Consider the following 25,747-nt stretch of genomic DNA (forward strand, 5'->3'; position numbering starts at 1 on the left):
CCATGACTTCCTAGTTATATACCTTGATGATATTACAGTTTTTTCTAAGTCAGATCAACAACACCTGGATCATCTCAAGCAATTTTTTCTTAAATGCAGGAAATATGGCATTTCTCTGAACCCAAAGAAGCCTTTATTTGGGTTGGAAGAAGGAAAATTGTTAGGTCACATTATCTCTAAATATTGAATTCGGATTGACCCAACCAGGATTAAATCTATCTTGCAAATACCTCACCCAAGAAACATTAAAGAACTTCAGGCATTTTTAGGGAAAATAAATTTTTTAAGAAGATTCATCTCTAACTTAGCTGAACTAATTAGATTATTGAATAACATGTTGAAAAAAGATTTGGCTATTAAGTGGACAGTAGAGGCTAAAAAATCATTCGAAGAAATAAAATTAGCCTTAACTCGAACACCAGTCCTTACAAGCCCAAAATTTGACAGAGACTTCATTATCTTTTCCTTTGCATCAGAACACACCATAGTTGCGGATGATCAAGGATGTGAAAAACCAATAGCCTTTTTTAGTAAAGCTCTTAGAGATGACTCATTAAAGTATAAAATAATGGAGAAACAAGCTTTTTCTTTGGTAAAATATATTAAGGATTTCAGAGTGTATGTTTTGTATTCTCATGTAATATCTTATGTTCCCAATGTTGTAGTCAAAGACATCCTAACACAGGATGGAGTTGATGGCAAAAGGGGAAAATGGATAGCTACTAGTTTAGAATATGATTTAGAGATAAAACCTACCAATTTAATTAAGGTTAGGGGTTGGCCAAACTTATGGCATAAACAAATTACCAAGCCCTAAACAGAAATCTTATTGCAGAACTGGATAACGAACAGGAGATGGCAACTCCACAGATCAGCCACCCCTTTCTAGACTCCCCCTGGTATGCTGATATTATATATGTTCTACAAAACCTGCAGCCTCCTCCAGGGTTATCCAAAACTAAAAGTAGGTTTTTGAAAATGAAAGCTTCAAAATTTTGCATTATGGATAATACTTTGTTTTGGAAAAATCATGAAGGTATTTTGTTGAACTCTTTATTAAAAGAACAATCTGACAAAGTACTCTAAGAATTTCATCTAGGGGATTGTGGTGGACATCTCTACTAGAAGTCAACTGCTGACAAAATTTTAAGAGCTGTCTTTTACTGGTCAACCTTGTTTGCAGATGTTAAGAAAATTGTAACTTCCTACCATAAATGCCAGATCTTCGAAGGGAAAAGAAAACTTTTACCCCTGCCTTTGAAACCTATTTCCACAGAAAAACCTTTTCAACAATGGGGTCTTGACTTCATTGGTGAAATCCATCCACCCTCTTCTGCTCAGCATAAATGGATACTCACTGCAACTGATTACTTTACCAAATGGATAGAAGTTATTCCCTCTAGACAGGCCACTGATACTATAATAATAGGTTTTCTAGAGGCTAATATTATGTCTAGATTTGGTTGTCCTAACAAAATCATCACACATAATGTTGCAGCCTTCAAGTCAAAGAAAATGATTAATTTCTGTCACAAGTACCATACAACACTTGGTCATTCCATAGCCTACTATCCTCAAGGGAATGGACTGGCAAAATCCTCCAATAAAAGTCTAATGAACATTATCAAAAAACTATTGGAAGACAATAAGAAAACTTGGAACAAGAAATTAACCAATGCTTTGTGGGTAGATATACTTACAACTAAGAAATCCATTGGAACCAGTCCCTATGAGCTAGTATATGGGATGGAGGTAGTTTTCCCCTCATCTTTAGGAGTTCCAATCATGAAATTACTTCAAGAAGCCCAAGTGGAACCAATTGATATACAGAGGAGAATTAACCAAACTATCCATTTACAGCAAACCATGGAGGAAGTATACAACAGAACCCAAGTACTGCAAGAAAAAATTAATAAGATATTTGACAAAAGGACCAAAGCAAAAGACTTCTATCTGGGAGACAAAGTGTTAAAGTGGGATTCAAGAAGAGAGGACAAAGGGAAACATGGGAAGTTTGACTTCTTGTGGAAAGGTCCATACATAATATATGCCTTCAGAGGGAATAATTCATATTTTATTAAAGAATTGGATGGTGCAGAGATCGAAGGAGGACTAGTTAATGGTCGAATGTTAAAGCACTAAATTGACCCAATTTACTAATTTTACCAGTTTAGTTGTACATACTATATCCTTTATAAAGTTCAGTGTTGATTGGATGGTAATTTTGGAGTTGAAGCCCGAAGAGAAGGCCCTAAGCTTCAAAAGTTTTACTGTCAGTAAATATCAATAAGGCAGCAAGGTAAAGGAGATTTGCAGAGCACAATCAAAGTCTTTCAAAGGCCATTGATCTACAGTTCTTGAATTTCCACCAGGAAAAGCCATCCCCAAGTAGAACCACTGTTATGTTCCTATACCAATAGGTGTCATATAGCATGATTGACTTGGTTTAGCTCTGAAATATGTACATGCCTTTGATTTCTGCAAATGTTTTCCATATTTGTAAAAAATCAAAAAAAAAATAAAAAAATGTAAAGTGGGTATGTCCTAGAAAAAGAATAAAAGTACAAAAAGAATGAAAAGGTCAGAAAATAAAAAATAAAAAAAATGAACCCCAAGAAAAATAAAAACACCATGAATGTGTGCAAGTCAAAATGCCACTGCTATTTTACTTTTTGTACAATAATGATTATGTGCAAAGTGTTGTTATGCCACAATCCATGGGAACCAAATAGTTTAATCTTGGTTATTCAATGTTTTGAATTTCATGCTTAGAGATAGAGAATAAAATCTGATCAAACTATTTAATCTTGGCAAATGAGTAGATAGGTAGAGTGAATAAAAGGATCTTAACAGTTTAATTTGAACCCTTAGATGTAATAAGGATAGACTTAGATAGATTTTCTATTGTAAAAGGAAAAGAAAAGTTTTTGATAAGGGTTTGCCAGTTTAAGTGCACCCTAATAAAGGAAGAAAAATGGTAGGATAAGTAGGTAGGATAAGTAGATGAATGGTTGCAGAATTATGTATGATGAATGATTATCCAGATATCAAGTCATATACTTTCATCATCAAAAGCACTTAAAGATATGGATGACAATGAAGACATTTACATCATAGACAAAAGTCAAACTAATTAACCTCCTCACTCATTTTTCCCTAAATTTTACTAATTTCCCATAAGTACTAAAGGCACCAACAACCTGAAAGTTAAAGGGGCTCAGAGCATTTCTCTGACTTCTGGAGGGACCGGACCCTCGACCCAATAACTTGTAAGGCCTAAGTGCTAAAACCCCTTCATCAAAATTCACCCCTTCCATAATTCATTCATTCCCTTCAAATCCTTTCCTAAGGTAAAATCACTCTTTACTTGGGAAAAATTAATGGTTCCTTATAAAAACGCCCCCAAACACATTTTAGCCTAAGTCATAATGTTGGATGATGAATGTATTTTCGGAAACATTTACTTAGCGCATTTTCTTTTTCCATGGTCATATTAACTCTTAATTCTTATTATTTATTTAACTCCCGAAACAAATTACCCTTTCCCATATTATTAATAAAAATCCCAAAATAAATAAATATCCCTTCCCGATGGTTTGAAAAATAAACCATAAATAAAGTTAATTAAGTTGGATTAATTAATCGAACCGCGATTAATTAAGAGCCAAAACCCCTCGACGCGTTAAAAAAGGGATTAATTAGTCATCTGGATTAATTAATAGCCTCTCCGCCAATACAATCACCCCTGATATCATTAAAATTATTAATCCTTCATTCGTCCAATCATATCATCCCCAATATAATTAAAGTCAATATAATTATGTTGATTATGCCATTGGGCCCCTTCCATTAACTCCCTAACACTTTCCGCTGTCGACTGTCGTTCGATCTGCCCTCCCTCATCCAACAACTCTCACTCATATCGCACGGGCCTTTTGGTCGAACGTTAACCACGTGATATAAGTTATTTTGACTTTTCACCGATGCTACGTGTCATTCAATTTGTGGCATCACGCAACCCTCTGCCAAAACCACCAACCTCCCAAAAGTTGTGTGATGAAAACCATTACCTCTCCCGCTTACCGCCTCTGCTAAACGACAAAGTGTCTCATTAGTTAATTAAACCAACAGTCGTTTTCCCATTCACCCGCCAAAATTCATTGACTTGGTGCATAAAAACAAAAATATTCATTGTTTTCCCTTTTTATCGAGGAAAGAAACTTTTGCCTTCCATGCACGCACAGAGTACATCTAGACTAGCAACTTACTCCCAACCACCAACCACCATCAGTTGTTGAACTCCAAGCCACTACAGACTACTGTGCGCACCTAGAAAAGCATTCACCACAGCCATTTGTCCCTTCAGTCAACCATAACCAGGTATTTACCGCATTTCCTTCTCAGAAACCCTAGTTTTTGTACTGAAACCTCCACCAAATTACTCTAAACTCAAGTAATCCAGTACAATTAAGCTATTTCTTAGCTCCAAGGCTTCCCCAAGCACCTTTGTTTATCTAAAAATCCTTGAAAACCCCAACTTTCTTCCTTGAATACACAAGAACCAAGGATGGAAGCTCTTGTCGCCCTAAATGTCATGCCAATCACTACTCCTCACAGGGATTTGGACCACCTTCCCTTGGCCAATAAAGATTTTCAAATCAAGGACCTTACTTTTGAAGAAACCCCCTTGAAGCTACACTGCAAGTATCACAACAATTATCTGAACAATTCTGATAAAATAGGTCTTTGGGAGTCAAACCTACCTAAATATCAATTCCCCACTATCCATATTTTCCCAGATATTGTCCACCAATGTCATGCAAACTATGACCCCAATATGAGAGCTATAATGTGCCCTGACAAGAAAGTACTTTTCACCATTACAGCTGAGTCTATAAATGAAATGTTGCAATTACAGCCTAGCTAGGACCTCACTCCCCTTTCCATTGTCGATTTACTTGAAAAATCTTCAAAGCTGTCTAGTTCTGAAATTAACCAAGTCTGTCAAACCTTCATGGAAGAAAAATACAGGCCAAAAGAACCCCCTCCTTATATGTCAAGCTTCTTTACAAGTCTGGGCAAGGATATCATCACCATGATTGCTTGCATTTTGGGTTTTACTACTAGTGAGTATGTATATGAGTTGACCTTAACCTACATGTCTATTTTCACCCCTAGTCAACCTCCTGCAGCCAAATTTAACTATGCTACACTCATTACTGATAAGATGCATGACCAATTCATGAGATTAGAGAATGAGAGGTTATTTAAATATTCTTCAATCCTGTATCATCTTTTCCTCTACTACCAATCTGATAAATTCCCTTTTTCTGTACAAAATCTTGACACTAGAGGGAACCCCAGGTCAATCATCTTTTGGACTTCCATTTTTCACAATTCACCTTCTTCTCCCTATCCTTATACACATTTTATTGATCAATTTGTTAATCTTGTAAGTTACTACCTGTTATAGACATTTTTGGGCACTGCAACCCCAAGCATAAATGTCCATAAACTAAGGGATCCTAAGTCCCTAAAAGTGTTGTTCCAACCCCTAAAAGAACAAGGTCAACTAATTACAGCTTCTCCCAGAAGTTCTCCATGAAAAACTGCTCAGAACTGGTCAAAACTAGACCATTTCACCTGCTCCATAGGCAAAGTGCGTTGCATCTCACCTAAATACACACAGTAGGTGCGTTGCATTTCAAAAAGCCCTTCTATGGGGTGCGATGGGCGAGAAGGGACAAATGGCAGTGTCAATCCGCGAGGTGGAGAAGCATGGAATCTTCCAGAAAATTCTCCTGTGACACTTGCCTCTCTGAATTCGACCAGGGATGATTAATAGATCATCAATCTCCGAGTGGAAGCAAGAACTATCAGAGGGAAGACACTAATCAAATCTCAAAAGCTAACTCACCTCCCTTGTAGACATCTATATATGGATCCCTCATCCCAGAGATCTAGAGGCTGGAATTTTGCATCTTGTAAGGAATTGCTGTTGGTTTCTTGAGGAAACATAATAGTGTTGGGTGATCTAAGATTTTCATGAGGTGAAGAAGGGCTCACTTGCTGAGAGGATGATGCTGGGTCAGAACAATTGGTTGTAACTCTCTTGGCTCTTTCTTGATTATCAATAAAGCTATTCAAGTTTTCCTCCATACTCTTGTGTGATTTATGTTTTATGCATTTGTATGGTCAATTTACATCTGATCCTAGATTGTTTATGATAATAGATCCATGTTCTCGTATAGTGTTATGCTGCTTTGATTCTACAGGTACTCTGTGAAGCTGGGTATACAAGAAAGCAAGTAGCAAAGGACTATCAGAAGAGAGAGGAATCAAGCAAGGAACCAAGCGCAAGATAGAGGTTGGTCTCCGTTATTCTTCTCTCATCTATCTTCCATAAAGGAAAACGAAAGTAGTTTTACTTTGTTTGTTTCTAAGGTAGCTACCAGCCTTAGTGGGATTAGCAGTTCTGCATAGACACTTTTCCTAGTAACAAAATGGCAACTCCGCTGGGGAGCCACGAGAGTTACAACCAATCGTTCTAACCCAGCATCATCCTCTCAGCAAGTGAGCCCTTCTTCACCTCATGAAAAGCTTAGATCACCCAACACTATGATGTTGCCTCAAGAAACCAACAGCAGTTCCTTACAAGATGCAAAATTCCAGCCTCTAGATCTCTAGGATGAGGGATCCATATATAGATGTCTGCAAGGGAGGTGAGTCAGCTTTTGAGATTTGATTAGTGTCTTCCCTCTGATAGTGGGTTGGGGGGTAACTCTGGAATTGTCTAGTTGCTGACTCGATTGTTCAGGAATCGCGGTGTTCTGAACGACGGAGGTTGAGAAAAGCCATACAGGCAAACCGATTGTCAATCCTGGAAGCGACAATGTGGCCATATGGGGTGCACCAACATCTCCCCAAGAGGAGAAGGGACTATGATTTCCTCCAAGGGGAACTCCTTGGTTGGTGGACTCCATTTTCCTCAACCTAAGACCAACGTAGGAAAGGTGATGATTATTCCGTTTAAAATAGATTTTAGACGCTTTGACACAACTTGTTTTTCAATTTTAAAGAGTCGAGAAAAAACAAAAGATGACTCTAGTTGCCTTCGATTTTTAATGAGCCTGAAGTGACAAGTGCTCAGATGGACCTTTTCCGTTAAGGAGTCTGAAAAGGAACGAAAGGGACTGGTCTGGAAATCTAGACAGAGGGATTACCAAACCAATCACAAAACTGCAGAATACTTTTTACGGTACAGCAGTCAATCTTCCCGAATGCTGTGTTCAGTGCATTGCGATCGATAGGGCAGCAGACACGGCTTCCTATGGATAAAGGATTAAGCCTATTGTGGTCTCCCAAATTATACTCGACAGTACGTGGGAGAACAAGTCCGTACTGGCACTTATCATCTCAAAGTGGAGGAATCACCCAACCAACAGTGAAAACAACAGTTACCAGGCTTTACGACGCCGGAATATGTCTCTAGCCTAGACTTCTAGATGTTGTGCGTTAGGTTCCAAAGCGTTGTTAGATTCATTAAATTTATTTTATAGTTGATCTTGCTTAAGAAATTTTCCTTTCAGGTTCACCACGTGATGTAGATGTACAATTCCTAAAATGCAATCTAAGATGATAAACAATCGTTTTATCTTCTTTGTGCAATGAAAATCCTAGCTACTAAGGAAAGAGAAATGGCGTTCTTTCAGCAAAGAGCAAAGAGAACACACTATATGCACTGTCCTAAATCAAACCAATCAAATAGTCTAAATGCAAATGCACATGCATGTATTTGTTTTCAGCCTTCTTAATATGTGAATGATAAAAAGAAAGCTAATGCGCAAATCTGAATTATTTTTCAAAGCGACAATCACTAACAAGTTTCTTTTCAAAATCAAAATGAAGACAATGACAACACTTTGCGATTTGGAAATGAAAACTTGCTTTCGACACTAGAAAAACTACTAATTCAGATCGAATACAATAGTAACAGGGTAATCGACTATCAAGAACAATCAGATTCTCTTCTATTACTGAAAACGACACTTGCGACACTTTCAAATCAAGAAACGACAGTACAATTACGTTACTTCTTTGTAAAGGAGAACTAAAAATGACTCAAAAAATACATAAAAACATTTACAGTTCTTTGCACAATGGAGGCGGAATAACAGCAAGGAAAGGGGTTTCAAACAGAGGTGTACTGACTACAGGCTGCAAAACTCTTGAATAGATCTGAAAAGAGTGAACACAGAAACCAAAATTTAGGAACAATGCCTAGTCTGATCAGCGCACCTGTAACACAATGAAACTAAAATGCAACGCACCTACTACACTCGGGATTTGCGCTGAATTTGAGATTCACAGAACAGACAGTGCGCTGGACCAGGGACGAGACTTTGATTGGGTTCCAGGTCACAGTTTGCAGTTCAGTTCAGGGATTTTGGCCGAAGAAGAAGAAGGAGCCAAAGGCAAAAAGGGGTAACCAAGCGTCGTCTAGCGAAAATCCACACACCTCACCGATCAGGCCTAAATCGCCATGTGTCATTTGCAAGGGAGACCACTTTCATAGAGATTGTCCTTGCATCCCTCGGATCTTAAGGGACTGGTCTCCTTGTTTTCACAACCCGGTGTCGTCAACCTCTGATGATCATGTTGAAAATACACCGTCGACTAGTGAAAGTGAAGCCCCTGGACAAAAAGGAAAAAGCAAATTTCCTTGTAAACTGTGTGAAGGCGATCACGCCGTACACCATTGTCCCTTCTTAGATGAGGCTAAAAGAGTTTTGGACGACCGTCCGATTTCACCGTTACGGCTCCCTCCTGGATATAAGAAACTCTTGCCAAGTCCGTCACTAGTTGAAAATCCAGCTGACCCGCCCAGGTGGTCGGCCGAAGTATCTATCACTGAAGAAAAACCATCTGAATCCATACCAGATGAAAGTCAAAAGGTCGAGGCGGCAGTTGACCCGGTCTTGCCTTCAGAGGTCCCATCTTCAGATGATACAGTCACCGAAGAGAACAAGGATGACACCGTCCAAATTCTTTTCGTAAGCACAGACTCCGATGAACATGGGGGCAATTTACCCATTCCTTTACCGCAGGAAGGAAGCTCGTCAGAGTCGTACCCGGCTGTCTATTCGGTCCCACCTCCAAGAAACCTAGTTGTTTCCTTTGACTGGAATCTACTAGGCAGACCCTATTTACCGGCCAGTATACCATTCCCAATCATTGCTCAAATATATAGAATGGTTATGGCCGGTACCATCATAGATGAAGGGGCTTCTGTGAGTATCCTTTCCTCGACTTCTTGGAAAGCGTTTGGTTCGCCATCGCTTTTGCCTGAGATGAGAAATCTAACAGGCTTTGACAAAGGAACCAGTCGACCGTTAAGGATCCTTCCCAATGTGCCCATAACATTGAGAGGGAAAACCGTTCACTTGAACGTAATGGTAGTCCAAGGACCCCTGGATTATAATCTACTCCTTGGGCGAGACTATATTTATTGCATGGGAGCCATTGTCTCATCACTCTTTAGAGTAATGTGTTTTCTGCATGAAGGAAGAGTGGTCAAGCTCGTAGACCAGCTTTCATTCCCCGGTTCACGCATAGCAAATAGTCATATACCATCCCTGAATGGTCTTTTCACGCAAGGAATGTCTCATCAATCCCCAGTCCGTCCACCTGATGAGCGCGAGTAATTCAGGGGACATGACTGAAACCCAGGGGGCATGCACCCTGGTCTACTTCGACAGGAAAACTCCAGGTATAGGTGTTACAGGGAAAAGTGTCTATGCAGAACTGCTAATCCCACTAAGGCTGGTAGCTACCTTAGAAACAAACAAAGTAAAACTACCTTCGTTTTCCTTTATGAAAGATAGATGAGAGAAGAATAAAGGAGACCAACCTCTATCTTGCGCTTGGTTCCTTTCCCGATTCCTCTCTCTTCTGATAGTCCTTTGCTACTTTCTTTCTTGTATACCCAGCTTCATAGAGTACCTGCAGAATCAAAGCAGCATAACACTATACGAGAACATAGATCTATTATCATAAACAATCTAGGATCAGATGTAAATTTACCATACAAATGCATAAAAATTAAATCACACAAGAGTATGGAGGAAAACTTGAATAGCTTTATTGATAATCAAGAAAGAGCCAAGAGAGTTACAACCAATTCTTATGACCCAGCATCATCCTCTCAACAAATAAGCCCTTCTTCACCTCATGAAAAGCTTAGATCACCCAACACTATGATGTTGCCTCAAGAAACTAATAGCAATTCCTTACAAGATGCAAAATTCTAGCCTCTGGATCTCTGGGATGAGGGATCCATATATAGATGTCTGTAAGGGAGATGAGTCAGCTTGTGATTTGATTCGTGTCTTCCCTCTGATAGTTCTTGCTTCCACTTGGAGATTGATGATCTCTTACTCATCCCTAGTCGAATTCAGAGAGGCAAGTGTCATAGGAGAAGTTTCTGGACGATTACATGCTTCTCCACCTCGCAAATTGACACTGCCATTTGTCCCTTCTCTCCCATCGCACCCCATAGAAGGGCTTTTTGAAATGCAACGCACCTACTGTGTGCATTTAGGTGAGATGCAACGCACTTTGCCTATGGAGCAGGTGAAATGGTCCAGTTTTGACTAGTTCTGAGTAGTTTTTCATGGAGAACTTTTGGGAGAAGCTGTAATCAGTTGACCTTGTTCTTTTAGGGGTTGGAACAACAATTTTAGGGACTTAGGAGCCCTTAGTTTATGGACATTTATGATTGGGGTTGCAGTGCCCAAAAATTTCTATAACAGTTGCCCCCTAAAGCATGAGGTCGTTAATCTTTTTGATGTCGGGTGAAATGCTTTATCACGAGGATCCGAAGTTCTTTCAAGCTAGAAGGAGACCTGTAATAAGATACAATACAATACATTATCTTCATAATATTTTCATGATCTAGCTGAGGTGGGCATTCCCATGCTCATCTTTATAAATTCATTTTCATGTACATAGGACAGACAATCGTCTGAGTGTAGACTGATGATTCTGGTAGAGTCATCATCCCTTAGATTGGATGATTATCTATGCAGCAACGATGTACATTTGATGTCTTTATTTCCTGAATATATATCGCAGCCTGGATGGATGAAACTAGATCCAGGGTCTTCAATCTCGTTCGATCTTCACTCAAAGTACAAGTTGATCCATGTGAGAGATGTTCTGGAGTCGAACATGGAAAGACATCTCCTGATTACCAGCCAATGATGTAAGTTGTTAATAGGCGCGAGAGGAATCACCGATAATGATAATTATCCTCAAGGTACTGCAGCACAATTCACGTGGTGTGAATAAGGGACTTGGCATCGAACACCACGCAAAATCTTTCGGTCGAAGGCCATTGATGTAAACCTGTCGTCAGAAGTGAGAAACTTGCCATTGAGGCATGCAAGCTTCAAAGTACTGAAATGGGTGTTCCTAGATCGACTTCTTGGATAATGAGCTGATGTCAACAAGAAGCGATCCATCATAGGAGGGCCTTAATGAATCCCACATCAATGACACGGAACAGAGCAAATGATTTTAATGGAGGTGAAAACGGTCTGGTGATATAAGGTTCAGGGTGGCGGTCATGAAAGAATGGAGCGTAAATGTATTGCAACGGGCGAGACACAGGGGAATTCTCTAAGTGACTTCTCTTGAAGTGTTGTTCCAACCCCTAAAAGAACAAGGTCAACTGATTACAGCTTCTCCCAGAAGTTCTCCATGAAAAACTGCTCAGAACTGGTCAAAACTGGACCATTTCACCTGCTCCATAGGCAAAGTGCGTTGCATCTCACCTAAATACACATAGTAGGTGTGTTTCATTTCAAAAATCCCTTCTATGGGGTGCGATGGGCGAGAAGGGACAAATGGCAGTGTCAATCCGCGAGGTGGAGAAGCATGGAATCTTCCAGAAACTTCTCCTGTGACACTTGCCTCTCTGAATTCGACCAGGGATGAGTAAGAGATCATCAATCTCCAAGTGGAAGCAAGAACTATCAGAGGGAAGACACTAATCAAATCTCAAAAGCTGACTCACCTCCCTTGCAGACATCTATATATGGATCCCTCATCCCAGAGATCCAGAGGCTGGAATTTTGCATCTTGTAAGGAATTTCTGTTGGTTTCTTGAGGCAACATCAGAGCGTTGGATGATCTAAGCTTTTCATGAGGTGAAGAAGGGCTCACTTGCTGAGAGGATAATGTTGGGTCGGAACGATTGTTTGTAACTCTCTTGGCTCTTTCTTGATTATCAATAAAGCTATTCAAGTTTTCCTCCATACTCTTGTTTGATTTATGTTTTATGCATTTGTATGGTCAATTTACATCTGATCCTAGATTGTTTATGATAATAGATCCATGTTCTCGTATAGTGTTATGCTGCTTTGATTCTACAGGTACTCTGTGAAGCTGGGTATACAAGAAAGCAAGTAGCAAAGGACTATCAGAAGAGAGAGGAATCGAGCAAGGAACCAAGCGCAAGACAGAGGTTGGTCTCCTTTATTCTTCTCTCATCTATCTTTCATAAAGGAAAACGAAAGTAGTTTTACTTTGTTTGTTTCTAAGGTAGCTACTAGCCTTAGTGGGATTAGCAGTTCTGCATAGACACTTTTCCCTGTAACACTACCATGTTGATAGGAAGTCCCCCTCCTAGAATCAGTGATGATATTAAGAGAATTCTTCAGTTATCCAAGCAATACAAGTTTGGGGACTAGTACTTGTACCAAAACCACACTGAGATCGGAATTTATGGGTGTCAGTTGCGTCCCTTTAAACTGCCCAAATACATCCCCATGCGATTATTTTCCCTGGAGTACTATAGGCAAATGATCAATTCTGATGAAATCCACTTTATGAAGGCTAAGAAGAAATCTCAACTAAGGATAAAGGATCACCTAGGCCCATTTATTTGCAACAACAGAAAATTAGGGGAAGAGGCAGAGGAAAGCCTTGAGAGATTGAGATTGAGAAAGAGGTTCATCTGGCCTTATGATCCTCATAGCTTCATTTGTGACAGAAGTCAAAAGCATAAGTTCTCCCCTTACATCCATCATAGAATTCCAAAGATAGAACAATATGCAAATCAAAATGAATGGGTGGAAGGAACACTTATAGAACAAGATAGTACACAATTTGAAGTAGAAAATGATATGAAAGATTTGGAAAAAAGACTTGATTTGGATTCCTTTGAACAGGTGCCTGAAGAATATTCACAGAGACCAACACAGGAGCATAGTGCACAAACATTAGGACAACCTGAGACTTCAGGACAGGGAAATGATTCAGGGTCACAGAGCATTTATGATGAGTTGACCCAAACTGATACAAACATGGGCAACCCTCCAGTATTGCAGACCCCTCTTAATGAGGAGAGAATTCAAAAAAGAAGTAGGAATGAGGCTAGCCCTTCTACAGTGCCATTGGACCAGGTATATGTAAAGAGGCAGAGATTGAATCCTCTATCTGAATAGGAATATGAAGAGACAAGAAGTGACACAGTGCAGACAACACTAGCAGGGGAGACACCATCTACCTCTCAAACACAGGCACTAAGTAGGCAAAAAAGTGTAGAAGTGTCATCACTAAGGACAGTTTCAGAACAGAGCCAGGATTTGAAAGAAAAGTACAAAGAGATTAAGGCTAGGAATGAGAAGCTCAAAGCTCAAACCTATGCCCACTATCTGAAAATGGCTCCTACAAATCAGACAAGGTTGATGTCAGCCTTTGACATCAAAGAGGGAAAAATGCAGATGAGCTTTTTGAAGCCAACATTACAACAGCCAAAGTCCATGGCTGATTATTTGAAAACAAATTTTGAATTTCTTACCAGATACATCCACCCAATTGATCAGATCAAGCTCCATAAGCAAACAGGTGAGATGGTCTATTCCACATTGACCAGTACAGCCATCATTGTACATCAGTTGCAGAATTCTCTGAGTAATACTACAGCACAGTTACAGTTGAAAAAATCCTCTTCTCAGGCTAAGGACACCAGGATAAAATCATTAGAAGACCTGGTGATTGAGTTGGGACATGATCCCAAAGATGTTAAAGCAGTTGAAAAATTGATAAAGAAAAAGAATGAGGACATTGTTGCACTCAGGAAACAACTTAAACTCCCTCCCCTCATACATCCACAAACTGCAAAAGTAATTGAGAAACAAAATGAGGAAGAACTTGCGGACTTGATCCTTAAGTTGAATGAGCAATTGAAAGAAACAGAGCAAGAACTAGAAAAATATTTGCGGTCCAAACAGGGAGAGCCAACTACCATGTCTCAGACTGTAATACCCATGGTTTCTACAGCAATGACATCTACTATTGCAACATTTTTGGCACCCAACATTCCCCTAGCAACAGCTCTGCCAGCAACAACAGAAGCAGTAGTAACTTCAACAAAGCAAACAAAGGACTTAATAAATTCCATGGACGAAATGAAAATCCAAGCAACTGAAATAAAGAAACTAAAAGAAATGGTTACCAGCTTGGAAAGAAATTATGAGCTATCACAAATTAATTATACTAAAGAAGAGAGAAAAAAATAGAAGAATGACTGAAAGAATCAAGACATTAGAGCAGGACTTAACATTGGAAAAGCCTTTGAAATATATTAGACAGATTTTATGGACCAATATCATTGATTCTATCAATGATATTTGGTCTGCTATTCAGATCATTTTCGAACAAACTGAGTTAGTTAAACTAGCTACAGAGGCTATACAGAAGACCAGGGAAGAATTGGGAGAGAAACCTCAAGAGGCAACCCAATTGATCAACTTCTTGAATAGAAACAGCTGGAACAATGGGATATCGAGGATCGAACTGGTATTATCCTTGAAATTAAGAAAGTTCTTACTAAGAAGAACTTAATGCTGAACCTAGAAAGAAGATGTCAAAGTATTCAAGAAGACATAGATGATTTTATGGTAAAATATGACATTCTAAGAGATAAAGGACTTCCAAGTCCACTGGTCATAAATGACAAGCTGATGACTCATGAGGACTACATTGAGAAACTGCACAAACAAGCCAAAAGTCAAGCCATCTCTTCCACAATGAAAGCACTACCTACAGGAAAAGTGTTGTATGATGGTTTGGAAAATCTTTTCTATATTGAGCATGAAGTGAAGCACTTGTTCATAGTCCAGCCCAATTTTGAAAAATACACTGAAGCTGACGAAATATACAGGAAATTGATCAGGATGAAGATACCAAATGAAGAATGGTGGACCAATATGACCGATATCCTATAATTTACTATGGTAACTCTGAGGTAAATAGAAATATTTACTAAGGTAAAGGTTGGTAAACAGGTAAAGAGTATTAGTAGGGAAAAGTAAGCGAAGATCCAGCACACAATTACTAAAGCAATAGCAAGAGGCAAATCCAATTTTCAACCTCTAGTTCATTCATAAATAAAGGGACAGAAACAATCAGTTTTCCATATATCTCTATCTTTTTGTAAAAGATATTTTGTATTCCCTATAATAAATCTCATATGGTTATGAGATATTTTGATGTAATTTTTGTATAAATACTTCTCCATTCGAGTATTGTGGTGGATTTATGGCATCTCTATAAATCTATACTATCAAGCTGAGAAAGCTTTGTACTCAAAATTGGATTTTTGCTAGAAAAGGAATGAAAGTTGAGGACATTTCATCAGATTCCTGTGCAATATAATTACAAATAAGTATTCTATCCTTGTGATTTATGTGTTTTCTATATGTTTCAATGTTTCATGCATCTTAAATCTAAATGGTAAAATAGTCAAAGTGTATCAAAATTAGCTTTATTGCTCTCTGCTATCAACAGTTTACCATTTTTGTGTTTTCTTCTAAACTATTTCGATAAAGGAATTCTTAACTGCTCCTCTATCCCTGTAACTTTCTCTAATAAGTCCCTGGTATAGGATTCTTAATTTCCCTCTGCTAGTTGACCTATCTTCCTTTCCTCTTTCTAATCCTAACTTGAGGATTCTTGATTTCCCTCTAGTTTTGAGAAGAAATATCATCCATTCAAGCCCCAAAGTTTTCTTTTATTCTGCTATCCTGCCCGTTGAACTCATACCTCAGCAATCTGACTTGATCCAGTGAATTATCCCTGATTGACTCCATAGCCCAATGGCCTAAAAGCCTAGTTTGCCCATTTTTTTCAGAACTCCACCACTCTCAAACAAAACAACCTCGCTAAACATTAATAGCTAGCCTAAAATATTTTCAAACATAGCTAAATCATAAAGAGAGATCCCTCTTTGGAATTAGGTGGGCTAGCACCCGAGTCTAAAAGTTGGTTTGTAGTTACCTTGGATCCTTTCCTTATTTCCAATAACTCCTAAGGAAAATCTGAGTGATAACAAAACTTACGAATGATGGGAGGTACAGTGCCAAAGGAAAATGAACTATAACCTTTAAGAGGAATCCGGGCTCCCACCTTCATCTGAAAGATGTCATGTATGTACCTGAGTTGAAGAAGAACCTTATCTTTATAGTTGTATTGGAGGATTGCAGCTATGATGTTGTTTTCAGCAAAGGGAAAGCCTTTCTAAGACACATAGCTTCCAGGAAATTGAAACAGATTGGAGTTCATGTGAAGAACCTATAAAAACTTGAGGTGGAAGCTTACACTACACTAAGCAGCGAGGAAGAGAAGGTGGAGAGTTGAGATATTGGAGAACTCTAGGAGAGTCGCATGGGAGATTTACACCATGGGGCTTTGAAAATCATGTAGCAGATTACCACTGGTCTCCCAAAACACACCCATGACCAGCATGATGTCTGCAAGGAATGCACATTGGGGAAATATGTCAAATCCACCTTCCAAGGCCAAGATAGCAGAGTGGGAGCAATCTTGGAGTGAGTCCACTCTAATGTATGTGGACCCTTTTCTACATCCTCTACAACAAAACATACGTACTATGTATTTTTTGTTGATGAATTTTCAAGAAAATGTTGGATCTTCTTCATGTGGAAGAAGGATGAAGTTTTCTATAAATTTGTTGAATTCAAAGCATTGCTTGAAAAAGATACTAGTCAGAACTTGAAAGCCCTGAGAATTGGAAATGGAGGATAATTTGTTTCTAACACCTTCAAGGACTTTTGTACCAAAGAGGGGATTAGAAGAGAACTGGTAATTGTTATCACCCCAAGAAACTCTCCTAGGTTGTAGCTCGAAGATGCTCGGGAACATTACAAACTCAACTTAATGTTGGAAATGGGTGAATGGAAGGAATGATGCTTGTCCAAGCCAGATAACCACTTCTACTATGCTTAACTCCAGACATGCATGAACACCCCCAGACTACAAGGATTTAGACCACCAATTACTCACAGTTCAGAGATTGGGTGAATATGGAGAATACTGACCACACCAGCAGATGCACAAGACCTTGTGATGGCCAGTTGTAACCAGTAAAGAGGTCTGCAAATCTAATTCCATAGTGCACAGACAAGATGATAGCTCTCTGTCACTAGATGAAAAGAAACCTGAATAACACATTCACTGATACATGCAAGATTTAAACACAGAGGTAGGATGACAGCTCCTCTAATGCTAAACATCAAGAGTTTAGGAAAACTACATATCAGACACAGCCTAGAACAGAATAGAAATGGAAAGTGAGCAATTAACAGCAAAAGAAACTTGTATTAGCTGAAAATGAAGACGAGACGCTACAAGTATCAAAGTAGTTACAGTCTCCAGAAGTTGAACCTTACACCAAAACAACAACCATCAACCCCGATTACATCTTATTTCTGGGTATATATAGAGTTTCATTACAGAGGCACTCGACCATTCTAGGTGTGGAGGGGTCATAATTGACCACCAACCGCTTTAACTGCCTGGCAGAACTTCTGAGTGTGGTTGCTTGCTGTAGCAGATGAATTTGATCCTTTCCTGTGCTCTGTTGTCCTCTTGGGCAGGTGGAGTGTCGTATAGGATGAAATCCCATACCTATTGAATGCATTTACTTGCTCGGGCTCTATCCTTTTTCTTCTCAGGTATATAGTTTGTTGAATGTGGTGGTTGAGGAGGAAATGCACTGGGTACTGGTAGGCGGTCATCTTCATCCTTCGGGTGCACGGAGCAGTTAAGAGACTCGGACTACATAGTAGGTGGACGAACTGGATGAAGGAATGAGATCAGCAGTCGAATCACATGGATAGACGACGGGGATCGCTCAGTGGAGCGTATCGGGAGATACGAAGGTGGAAGGACATGGGCCGTTGGATCTCGGGTCAGCAGAGCCAACGGTCATCGAGCGGAGGAGATGTGCGGGGGTTAATGGTCGGGGACAAAGGATGGGTAGTAAACGGTATTTCCCGCACCAATTTCAGACGATGGGCGGTAAAGGCACGAGGGCACACGATACCATTCGGATGGTGACACGTGGCGGCGGGGGAGAAAAAAACCACTTTTCATCGCGGTTTAACATGATATCACTTCGCAAGTGTGGGAATGGCGAATGCCGTTCGATCGTGGCTGAGGTGATCAGACGGTGGGGAACCAAACAGGCAGGTTATTCATCGAATGCGGCGGGGAACCGTTAGATCGGGATGCGGCGTTCGACGACTATGATTTAAAGGCGACTATGAGTTACGGAGGCGTGGGGTCATGTGGAGGCGGTGCTATGGGGCTTGAAGAAACAGGGGCTTATGCCGAGTTTTGGAGAAAAATAGAGATGGCGGGTTAAGGGAGAGTAAGTGAAATGAAGGAGAAGAGGGAAGATGACTGCTACGAGTTCTCTTTTGAGCATAAACACATGGCCAAGCTTGTATTTGGCCCTCCAAATGTCAAGATATGTAGCAGAGCTAACACTGGCTCCTTCTGGGGATGAGATCCTCCCTGTGAGGTCTCAAGAACTGTAGATCATTGCCTTTCCTGTGAAAACCAAATTAGCAAAATTTCCTAGTGTTCCATTGGGCATGGAGTCTAACTGAGCTTATACTAAAAACTGATAAAATAACATATTTACAACCTTAAGGCCAAAAGACCTTAAGCAACATAAATTTTCAAAAACCGCCCATTAACTGGGCCATCAAAAACTGTCTCCCCTCCCATACTTTGCAGTATGAAAGTATTGTTTCCTTGGATCTGAGAAATGATAAAAGGCCCTATCCAAAAAGCATCAAACTTCCCATGGTTTCCTTTCTTCTCTTTCAATGCATCCCACTTCAGAACCAGATCTCCAATCTGAAAATTATCTGTCTTAGCTCTTCTGTCAAAAACTTCCTTGATCTTCTTTTGATGTGCCACAAACCTTTCAACCAGTTGTTCTCTGATTTGATGTACCTCTACTAAATCAGTGATCCTTTTTGCCATGTCTTCTTCCTCATTCTGCTCTTCTTGTAGGAACTTTGCCACAAGGAGGGTTAACTGAATTGGGAATACAGCCTCAGTGCCATATACCAGCTTGAATGGAGAATTCCCTGTGGATTTCTTGGTGGTCACTCTGTCAGCCCACAGTGCATATTTGAGCTTAGAATCCCAATTCTTCTTGTTGTCTTCCAACAGCTTCTTCATTATCCTTATTAGGCTCTTGTTGGAAGATTCTGCTAGACCGTTGCCTTGAGGGTAATATGAGGTGGAATGAACTAGCTTAATGCCCATTTAGTCACACATGTCCACCAATTCTTTTGCCCTGAAGGCTGCTGCATTGTCTGTGATTAATTTATGTGGGCAACCAAATCTGGTGACGATATTCTCTGTCAAGAACTTCATGACCACATTATGGTCAGCCTTTCTGGTAGGGATTGCTTCAATCCATTTAGTGAAGTAATCTGTAGCTACTAAGATCCATCTATGCTGGCAACTGGAATGTGAATTGATTTCTCCAATGAAATCCAAGCCCCACTGCTGAAAAGGGCCACTAGTATGTATGGATTTTAAGGGCAGGGACTTCAATTGTTGTTTTCCTTCAAATCTTTGGCATCTGTCACATGATTTAACAAATAAGAAGACATCAAAAGATAAGGTAGGCCAATAGTATCCAGCTCTGAGGATTTTGTGAGCTGTAGTTTTCCAATAATGATGCCCTCCACACAGGCTGGAATGAAACTACTGCATGACTTCAATGGATTTTTCTTTGTCCAGACACTTCAAAAGAACTCCAGAGGGGTTCCTCCAGTAGAGCAGGTTTTCATGAATGCAATATTTGGCTGCCCTAAGCTTAATAGTTCTGGCTTGGCTTGAACTAAGGCCTGGAGGAATTTATAGCTTCAGCAAAAATTGAGCTATTTCAGAGTACCAACCACGGGAAGCTATATTTTCTGCCAATGACTGATTTTTCCTTGGTTCAGCTATTTCTTCTTCTGTTTGACCATTCTCTGGAATCGCGCTTATGAGATTTATGTCCAGCGTTCTGCAATTTTCTTCTACCATCAGTCTGGCAAGGCCCTGACCTCTGACCAGTTTGGTGGGCTTCAATTCTATGTTAAATTCAATAAGCTTTGCAATCCATTTAGCCCTTCTTCCATCAGCATCAGGCTACGTTAGAACATCTTTTATTGAAGCAGAGGGTACATATGCAATTATCTTGGAATGCAGAATGTAAATTATGAAAGCCTTCAAAGACTTGATAAGAGCATATGCCTGTTTCTCAATGATATCATACTTTAGCTCAGCATCCCTTAATATTTTGCTGAAAAACGCCACTGGATGCCCTAAGCCTTCTTCATCTGCTTGCAACAAAACTTCTACAAGGGTGTCCTCAAAGGCGAATGAAAATATATGGAACTCCTTGTTGTAATCTGGACTTCTTAAAGTGGGAGCTTCCATAATAGCTTTCTTAATGGACTCAAAAGATCTTCTTGTTGCATCAGTCCATTTTACCTCCGACCCTTTTCTCAACATGGAGGTAATATTTTTACAAGTTCTGCAAAATTTGGGATAAACCTCCTTACAAAATTTATCTTGCCCAAAAAGGATTGGATATCTTTCTTTGATCTTGGGACAGACAAGGTCTGTATTGCTCTTACTCTTTCTGGGTCAATTCAGACACCCGCAGCAGAAACAACATGTCCTAAAATCTTGCCCTCTTCTAAAGCAAATTGTGAATTTTAGGATTGACTGAAATCCCAAACCTTCTGCACTTCAGGAACACTTTCTTCAAATGTTGTAAATGGTCAGGATGGCTACTGGAGTACACTGTTATATCATCTAGGTAAATAAGGACGAACTTATCCTTCTCTCCCACAAATGCTATATCCATAGCTCTTTGAAAGGTGGCCCCAACATTCATCAATCCAAAAGGCATCTTGGAATACATGAAAGTGCCCCAAGGAGTGGTGAATGCAGTCTTCTCTTGGTCATCTGGATGCATAGCAACCTGATTATACCCTGAAAATCCATCCAGGAAAGACATTACTTTGGCCCCTGAGACCTTCTGTAGCAAATGCTCCATCTTGGGTAGAGGATAATTGTCTTTCCTAGAACATTTGTTTAAGTTTCTAAAATCAACGCAGAGCCTGATTTCTCCACTTTTATTCCTCACTACCACCAAATTGGCTACCCATTTTGAATATCTGAGAGGGACTATGATTTTGGTAGCCAGTAACTTCTTGATTTCTTTTTCAATTAGAGGAAGGAGCAAAGGATTTATGGGTCTCAGCTTCTGCTTAAAATGGATAGTGTCTTTCTCTAAAGGAATTTTATGCTGGATGATCCTTTTGTCATATGTTTTGAGGTCACTATATTCCCAGGCAATAACATCAGCAAATTGCTTCATTAAATTGCAGTATTCAGAACTCTGGGCAGCAGACAAATGGGTGGACAGATTTATATATCTTGGTTGTCCTGGACTCCCTATATTATGCTTACAGACTACAGATTGGTCTTCTTTTTGGGAAGCCTTATAAGGCACATCATTTTGGTCAAACAGCTTTTCTAATGGAACCAGACCCTTAGGTATATGATTGCTGGGAAATTAGACAATGCTAACTTTACCAATTTTGTTTCTAAGCTGGGATTGGGGGTTTGCTTCCAAGGCTTCATTTTCTTGGTCAATTTGCAATTTGGAAAATTCATCAATGACTTGCAGAAACCTATTCACTTCATCATCATTTTCAAAAACTTTCCAATGTTGGACATTATCAGGCAAGGATGGTCTATATTTCATCTGAACTTCATAAACTAGTCTGGGAGGCAGGGGAGGTATAAACATGCTAGCAGACACAGCAATGGAATCAACAAGCTGATTTTTGACTCTAGGGATATATAAGATACAAAAATTATCAAAAGAATCTTTGAGTCTCCATACCTCATCTCTGTATGCTTTCAGCCTTGAGTGCTTTGCTTGAAATGTTTTGTTTACTTGCTGAATGATGAGTTCAGCATCTCCAAACACCTTTATGCTTCTGATTCTTCTATCTTTAGCTACATTAAGGCCCAATATCAGAGCCTCATACTCTGCTATATTGTTCGTGACTTGAAAAGCCAGCTTAAAAGACAGACATGTGCTTTCTTGTTTTGGAGATATAAGCACCACCCCTGCTCTTGCACTCTCCCTCGAACATGCTCCATCAAAGAACATCTCCCAAACCTAACTTCCTTGCTCTCCCTCGGCCTAGACTACTGGTTTCTTAATCTACATTGAGGCCTTCTAGGATTCTTCAATTTGGAGAATACAAGCTCCAAAATTAGTGTCCACAGCATATATGGGATGATTAGAAGGGTTCTTCTCATCACCAATGATGTAGGCCAGTTGTGCTTCTCTGTACAATCTCCTGCTTTCTCCTCCAAAGACTGGGACAGTGGCATAGGATAAATCATTCTGTAGTGTCCCACCTAGTCTCTTGATCCACCCTCTGGACAATAGCGTGCCAAACTTAAGAGGGACATCTGCTACCAAAATGTCCATTATCATGCTCTTCATGGGTAGCTGAGTTAGGGTAATGGCCAGGTCTTTGGTTAATCCTAGGCATTTTACCTTTCTTAAATCAAATGAGAATAAGTCATGATATGGTCTAGTGATATCAAGGCCTAACTCTTCCATGATAGCTTTAGGCATCAAACTGTGGCTGGCCCCTGTGTCTAGCAGGCAATTATGGAGGATTTTGTCATGAATGGTCAAAGAGAAATAAAATTATGGAGAATTATCATCAGCAGGTTCGATCATGGGGCTAAGCACAACTGCAGGATTATCATCTTGCAAATTGACGTAGTCAATGGGGGTTTGAGGGGCTTTCAGCTCAAGAGCATCAAGGATTGGCTTTCTAAAAACTTCACCCTTTGCAAGTTCTATCAAAGGCACATATATTTTTAACTTTTCGACTTCTGATTCAAAGCTGAAAGGGGAAGGAGACTTGTCAGGACCTCTTACCTCTTGAGCTGGTGCTTTGAGGATAACAGGATCAGCTATTGGTCTTTTCTGCCTGATATTCTATTGCTCTGTTTGGATAGCAGCTCTTTGGGCAGGGTTCTCCTTGACATTGTTTACTTTTGACCTTAGATTGTATCTTTGTTGTTCACCAGTCTGCAGAATAGCCTCTCTGTCCCACTCTTGGCTGGTTTGGTCTTGGAGTAATGATTCTTCATATGCAGCCAATGTCAAAAAGGCAGCACTGCCTTTATCTTCCATGCAATGAATTTCATCCTCTTCTTCAGATTGTTCCTCCTCCATGACTACGTTCTGGAAGGGAGCCTTCACTCCTTGTTCTTCATGGGCCTCTTTACCCCTCTGAATGATTTGCAACTGTCTGTTTTCTCTTCTGAATGGATTTGAATTTCTTGGAGAAAATGTGTTTGGAAGCCTTCCTTTTCCAGAGCTCTGCTCAAATTTCAGCTTAGATATCTCAGCAGCCAATGACTCTATCATTTTAGTCATCTTATCTAATTTGGGTTATGAAGATGAAGCAGAGGAAGAAGAAGCCTCACCTCTCTGCCTCCTTCTATCAGCATGACTTTTGAGCTTTTCTGTAGCCATGATATTAGATTCTACCTCTAGAGTTGCATCCTACATGTCAGCTAGAGTGGCACATCTTCTTTCTCTCAAAAGCAGGCAGAAATCGGAGTCAAAAGCATTGGCATAAGTGAGTTTGGCAGAGGTGGGAGTAGGATTTACTTCATCTGGTATCTTACTATACATACGGTTAAACCTTTTATTAAAATCAGGCAATGATTCCCCATTCTCCCTCTTTAGGTTTCCAAACTATGTATGGTAATAGAGCATGTCTTTCTTATCCCCCCATTTCTTTAGGAATGCATCATCCAATGCTTCAATGTCTGCTATGGACCTAGGGGGCAATTCTCTGAACCACTTTCTAGCCTTTCCATCAAGTCTTTGGACAAACACTCTCATGCACACATCATCTTCACTGACATCTAGATTATCAACATAACTGTAGAAAGACTCAAGGTGTTCTTCAACTGTTACTCCTTCTGTACCAATGAATTTGGGAATATATTTCTGATATTTTCCTGTAGGCATGGCATTCAAAGAACAGGCAAGACCAGGGGTCCATACTTAGCAGCTATGATTCTTTCCATCTTTGTGGGATCTTGCTGACCTGCCATGACAGGGATAGATGAAAGGATACTGGCAGGCTGAATCGTAGGAGGCAATGAAATAGATGACAGAAACAAAGGAGTATGATGGGTGGTATGGGAGGCTTTCTTTGGATTGAGATCCAAAGGGGAACTAGATGAACAAGGATCTTTATGAATCTCTGAATGTATTTCTTCACTAACAATGCTAGGCTCTAAATCTTCAAACTGTATATCTTCAGCTATAGGACCCTCTTGCAGAGATACATAAGATTTTTTAGGCTTACCTGATCCTAATGCTCCTTTCTGCGATGTTTTCCTTTGCTTAGCAATCTTTTCATGGTCAGGCACTGGGTCAGCTGGTGATCTCTAAGGGTTTCTCCGGGTATGCCTCACAAATTGAGCCAGAACTGTAATGTGGAGTCGCCACCAGGTAGGTTCTCTAGTAGAGTCGCCAGATAGATGATTACAACCAGAAATGTGTCCAGAATTTATTTATCATCAAATCATGGAACTGTGTCATTCTCCCAGGGAAGCTGAGCTTCAATCTCCTCTCCCCAGCAACGGTGCCAATTTTTGTTATCACCCCAAGAAACTCTCCTAGGTTGTAGCTCGGAGAATCTCGGGAACATTACAAACTCAACTTAATGTTGGAAATGGATGAATGGAAGGAATGATGCTTGTCCAAGCGAGATAACCACTTCTACTATGCTTAACTCCAGACATGCATGAACACCCCCAGACTACAAGGCTTTAGACCACCAATTACTCACAGTTCAGAGATTGGGTGAATATGGAGAATACTGACCACACCAGCAAATGCACAAGACCTTGTGATGGCCGGTTGCAACTAGTAAAGAGGTCTGCAAATCTAATTCCCTAGTGCACAGACAGGATGACAGCTCTCTGTCACTAGATGAAAATAAACCTGAATAACACATTCACTGATACATGCAAGATTTAAACACAGAGGTAGGATGACAGCTCCTCTAATGCTAAACATCAAGAGTTAGGGAAAACTGCATATCAGGCATAGCCTAGAACAGAATAGAAATAGAAAGTGAGCAATTAACAGCAAAAGAAGCTTGTATTAGCTGAAAATGAAGACCAGATGCTGCAAGTATCAATGTAGTTACAGTCTCCAGAAGTTGAACCTTACACCAAAACAACAACCATCAACCTCGATTACATTTGATTTCTGGGTATATATAGAGTTTCATTACAA

Source organism: Pinus tabuliformis, chromosome 4_2 (genome assembly GCF_031772625.1).
Source record: "Pinus tabuliformis cultivar Carrire ecotype Pingquan chromosome 4_2, CPIR1, whole genome shotgun sequence".
NCBI classification, from domain to species: Eukaryota; Viridiplantae; Streptophyta; class Pinopsida; order Pinales; family Pinaceae; genus Pinus; species Pinus tabuliformis.